Genomic DNA, 5551 nt, shown 5'->3' with positions numbered 1-5551 from the left:
GCTAGTCCAGTTCAGTTCCTGGTCAATGTTAACCCCCAGGGCACTGATAGTGAGGGATTTGTGATGGTAACGCCATTGAACATCAAGGGGCAATGGTTGATTCTCTCTTGTTGGAGATGGCCATTACCTGACACTTGTGTGCTGTGAATGTTTCTTGCTAATTGTCAGCCCAAGCCTGGATATTATCCAAGCCTTGCTGCATTTGGACATGAACTGCTTCAGTATCTGAAGAGTCGGGTATAAGACCATAAGGCCATAAGACATAGGAGCAGAAATTAGGCCATTGGGCCCATCGAGTCTGTTCCGCCATTCAATCATGGCTGATAGGTTTCTCAACCCCATTCTCCCGCCTTTTCCCCGTAACCTTTGATCCCCTTACCAATCAAGAACCTATCTATCTCTGTCTTAAATACACTCAATGACCTGGCCTCCACAGCCTTCTGTGGCAATGATTTCCATCGTTTAACCACTCTTTGGCTAAAGAAGTTTCTCCTCATCTCTACTATAAAAGGTCTTCCCTTTACTCTGAGGCTGTGCCCTCGGGTCCTAGTCTCTCCTACTAATGGAAACATCTGCCCCACGTACGGGTATGGTGCTGAACATTGTGCAAATCATCAGTGAATATCCCCACTTCTGATCTTATGATGGAAGGAAGGTCACTGGTCAAACAGTTGAAGATGGTTGGGTCGAGGATACTACCCTGAGGAAGTCCTGCAGTGATGTACTGGAGCTAAGATGGCTGACATCCAACAACCACCATCATCTCGCTTTGTGCTCGGTCTGACTCCAACAAGCCGGGAGTATCCCTCTGATTCCCATTGACTCCAGTTTTGCTAGGTCTCCTTGATGCCACACTCGATCAAATGCTGCCTTGATGTCAAGGACAGTCACTTACACCGCATTTCGGGAGTTCAGCTCTTTTGCCTATGTCTGAACCAAGGCTGTAATAAGTTCAGGAGCTGAGTGGCCCTTGTGGAACCCAAACTGGGCATCAGTGAGCAAGTTGTTGCTCAGTCAGTGCCGCCTGTAGCACTGTTGATGACCCCTTCCATTACTTTACTGATGATGGAGAGGAGACTGATGGGGCGGTAATTGGCCGGGTTGGATCATTCTCACTCTTTCATTCACAGTTTGGTTGGGAGAACGAGGAGATACAGTATAAATTGCAGGGTTCTGGGGAAAAAGTTAGGTAATGGCAATGACAGGACCGGCAGAAAGACCGTTTTCTCTGCTGTAACTTTTATAATTTCATACAAATAATAGTGATGCAGGTGTAACAGCTGTAGTCGTGGCCGAGTGGTTAAGGCGATGGATTAGAAATCCATTGGGGTTACCCCGCGCAGGTTCGAATCCTGCCGACTACGTTTCTCATTACTTCTGGTTTTAACCGGGCACAGACAGAATTAATTATCGTTTGAATCGAGGAAAAGCGCTCCAAACATATCCGTGATCTCTCATTTCCATTCATTTGTCAGCCTTCTGCAAATCTCCAGTGGGAAATGGAAAAAACAAACTGAGCCAATTTGGTGACATGATTTCATTCTGGCATTTGTCCCTCCTTCGGCCTCTGTCACTCTCGGTGTTTTTCTCTGTGTGGGTCAATGTGGTTCAGTTCCCAGAACACAAACTGTATTCACATTAGTTGTGCAACTTCACATTTCAATATTACAGCGAAAGATATCAGGATGAAAGAGGGAAGAGGAGTTTATCTCTTTCTATCCATGGGCTACAACAACAACTTATATTTTTAAAGCTCTTTTTACCTAATGAAACGTCACAAGGCGTTTCCCAGGAGCATTATATAACCAAGTGTGACACCGAGCCTCATATTCGGTCAGGTGACTAAAAGTTGGGTCAAAGGGTGAGGCTTTAAGAACTGTTGTAAAGGAGGAAAGTATCGATTTCACGTTCCGGCTAAAAGCAACGGTCATTCTCATTGGCTGAAGACGTCACTTGTGTTCACCCGATAGAGGCCATTTGGCCAAAGAAACTTGCTTCTGGTGTAAGATATCTGGAATGGAAAAATGCCATAAGCAACCTATATGTGTCCAAATGCTGTGTTAGTGGTTAAAATGCCGCAAATTTACCAGCACAACTTGCGTTCGATTCCTGGTTAGGGAGTTGAAGCTTATTCCTCCTGGGCGAGCTGATCAAATCAATGTGATTGATTTGCTGGTTGAAAATAACACCGTTTACCTCTGCCAGAATTGTTGGAGTGAGAGTGGAATTTTCACATCAGAGCTGGAAAAGTCACAAGGGCAAAACTCGGGAATAAATCCTGATTCGGAATGAGGGGGTGAAAATAAAAGAGAAGGGCTGTGATAGGTTACAAAGCACTGACTATAGAGCTGGTGGTGCGAGGCAGTATATTATTCCTCTATTACCCATGTCATATGCAGGTCTAATTTCCTGATTTATGCCTTGCCCAACATTATCACTACAGTTTGGTGGCCTATAAACAACTTCCACCAATGTTTGCTGTTTCTTAGCTCCACCCAAACTGATTCTACATCTTGACCCTTCAATCTAAGACCCTCTCTCACCGATGTACTGATCTCGCTCCTTATTAACAGCGCGACCCCGCCTCGTTTTCCTTTTTGCCCAGTCTTCAGAAATGACTGACATCTTTGATTATTCAGATCAACCAATTACACTGTTGTTTGGAAGCAGTACACAGGGCCGAATGGCCTCTTTCCTTGTTGTAACTTTCTGTCATGTTATGTTTCCTAACACCACGGTTAAGATGAACTTTCTTGTCTTCCATGTGATGCTTTCAATTTAAGACAATAAGCAAATTCAGCGAGTTTCCTTATCATTTCTAGCACAGAATTTGGAACCGGATTCGTTGAATGACATTTAAATGGTTTCAATCGTCAGATACAGCTCACCGAGCCCCAACAAGCACTGTGAGCATCAGCCTGTTATATACATACTTGCTGTACATCTTCTGAGCTATAAGCTGATCACAGCTCCACTTTCTGCTTATTGAAGGACATGGCAAAAATATTCACAATTTCAAATCTTAACAACGTGCATATTTGTGAATTTCTGTGTGTGTGTCAATGTGGTTCAGTCTCTCGTTTTTATTCATGTTAGTCCTGTAGCTTCATATTAAGATGGTACAGAGAGAAAAAAAAGCAGTTTTAAAAGATGCAACTGGATATTTCTTTGAGTGGAGACTGTTCAGTAACTGGACGTACGGATGTTGCAAAGTGGATGATGATTGAAGTTTTCACATGATCTTATTCAGTAGCTGAAGATGCTCGAATGGCCAATTCCTGATGATAATTTTTTAATGTTCTAATTCAGTGTCAATGTTGGTGAAGACAATGTTTGTGTCTAATCTGAATGCTGTAGTGAGGCCGAGCGGGCTCAGCCGCTGGTTCAGGTTTCGATCTCGCTGCTGACTTGAGCTTCACTCTCACCGCTCCCAAACTTTCTGGGGGTTGGTTATTTGTGGCGCTTCCCAAAAAATCTCAGTGCGGTGAAGGGGCAGCTGAGCTGTGCAGTGTTGTATTTCAGTTGGAAGAATGAGGAGAGGCAGTGTAAATCCCAGGGTGACTGGGAAAAGGTCGGACAATGGCACGGACTGGAAGACCTTCTTGCACTGGAACTCCCTGTCTTCATTCTATTATTTTAAACAACAATCAGCCTTTACACAGTTGTCCTGGCCGAGTGGTTAAGGCGTTTTCCCACATGGTTCGAATCCTGCCAACTCCCCTTCTTCTCATTCCTGATTGGCATAAACTGTCTGCAGAATAAATTATGAGTAAAATGAAAAATAAAACCACCCAAAACCACCGTGTTTCTTACTTCTCTTCATCTACAAACATTCACTAAATTTGGCCCCTGAAATGGGACAATAATTGGCTGAGTTGGTGACAACCTTGCTTTCTGGGTGTTTGTCTCTCCTTTGGCCTCGGTGTATATGTCTGTGTGCGTTCCTCCGTGTGTGTTAATGTGGTTCAGTTCCCTGAGGGGCGAACACATATTCATCATCTCAAACTTAACTCACATTAGTTGTGCAGCTTCATGTTAAAATGTCCAAGAGAAAACTATCAGGATGAACGATGCAAGTGGAGTTTGTAATGTTTGGAAGGAAGTGCAGCTAAGTGGAAGATGTGAATGATGTTATTGATGATTGAGAGGAATGTATTGCAAACTTGGGACTTTTGTCCGTCGATTACTTTCGACACTTTGAAATTCAGAACAAGCCGAGGCTCCAGGTGGAAAACAATTTTGATCTCCAGGAATTTTTGCAAAGGAAGCACGCAGCGTGCGTGCCCGGTGAGCTCAGTCGTTAGAGCATGAGACTCTTAATCTCAGGGTCGTGGGCTTGGGCACCGGCTCTTTTTTAAAGCTTTGCTGCTTTCATGGGTGATCCCCAGTTCTCCATTCCTCCGGTAGTGTCACCGCTCAAACTGAGTCTCTCTCCATCCCACTTTGTTAATGTCACAGCCGCTGGCTTCTGAGCGGAAGCTTTCTTGGGCTTCACTGGCAGTTGGAGAGTTTCATGCAGAGGGTTTGGTGCTTTCACCGCCGCAGCCTGGGTTCAATACCCAGTCAGGGAAAACCTTATTTCTTACCGCTGTGTGAACTGTCTCAATGCACAATAATTCCTGTGTAAACTGTTAAAACATACCTGAAATTTACTGTAAGGGAGAGTGAAGTGATTCATGTTGGTCAGAAAATGCAGTCCGCCTGGGAAAAGGTGGGGGTGTGGTACCATGTGAGTTAGTTTCCAGAGGAGTAAGAGGTCTCTCTTTTCAGACGGAGATGAGGAGGTTTTTTCTCCCTCCGAGGGCCGTTAGTCTGTGGAATTATTTTCCCCAGAAAGCAGTGGATGCTGGGTCACTGAATTTATTCAAGGCAGAATTAGACAGGTTTTTGATCGAGAAGGGGTTATGGGAGTTGGGGGCAAACAAAAAGGTGGAGTTCAGACCACAACCTGATCAGCCATGAGCTTATTGAATGGTGGAGCAGTCGCAAAGGGCAGAATGGCCTCCTCCTGCTTCTAAATCCTCTATTCCAATGACCCGGGCCGAATGGCCTCTATCTGTGGTATAACATTAGCTCTCATTCTGTGATATTATGAGGGGCTCCAGGGGCAAAATGGTTCTATTCCTACTCCTGTATGTTATGGTCTAATTCAGCGCTGATACCACTCAAGGCAATGATTATGGTACTTCTGCCTTTTTTCAGTAGGTGTGCGTCCGAGCGGCCCAAGGCCCTGAAATTCGGTTGTGGCGTTTTATGAATCGTGGGTTTTAGTGTCTTATGAAGCGTGGGTTCAAATCCCACTGCGATCGAATTTTAGATTAGTTTGTCTTCTTCGAAAATCCATTCGGTGCGCTCGGGGCAGCTGACGCCTGCGGTGCTTTATTTTGGTAGGAAGAACGAGGAGAGGCGATAAAAATTGCAGGGTGACCGGACGTAGGTGAGGAAATGGCAAAATTGGAGTGGACGAGCCAGTCTGAAAGGCTTGTGGACAGTGTCCCTTAGGTGGTCCAGTGGTTAGGATTTGGTGCTCTCGGAACCTCGGTCAGGGAAT

At 44.9% G+C, this 5551-nt stretch overlaps 1 non-coding gene across 1 annotated transcript; it reads left to right on the top strand.

Moving 5' to 3' along the window:
• The first annotated feature begins 1282 nt into the window (after nucleotides 1-1282).
• On the top strand, nucleotides 1283-1364 carry trnas-aga (transfer RNA serine (anticodon AGA)). Its single transcript has one exon. It is a non-coding gene; the product is annotated as a tRNA-Ser (tRNA).
• Nucleotides 1365-5551: the final 4187 nt, after the last annotated feature.

This window comes from Cetorhinus maximus, unplaced genomic scaffold (genome assembly GCF_964194155.1).
Source record: "Cetorhinus maximus unplaced genomic scaffold, sCetMax3.hap1.1 HAP1_SCAFFOLD_360, whole genome shotgun sequence".
Lineage (NCBI taxonomy): Eukaryota > Metazoa > Chordata > Chondrichthyes > Lamniformes > Cetorhinidae > Cetorhinus > Cetorhinus maximus.
This window is presented reverse-complemented; position numbering and strand designations above follow the sequence as displayed.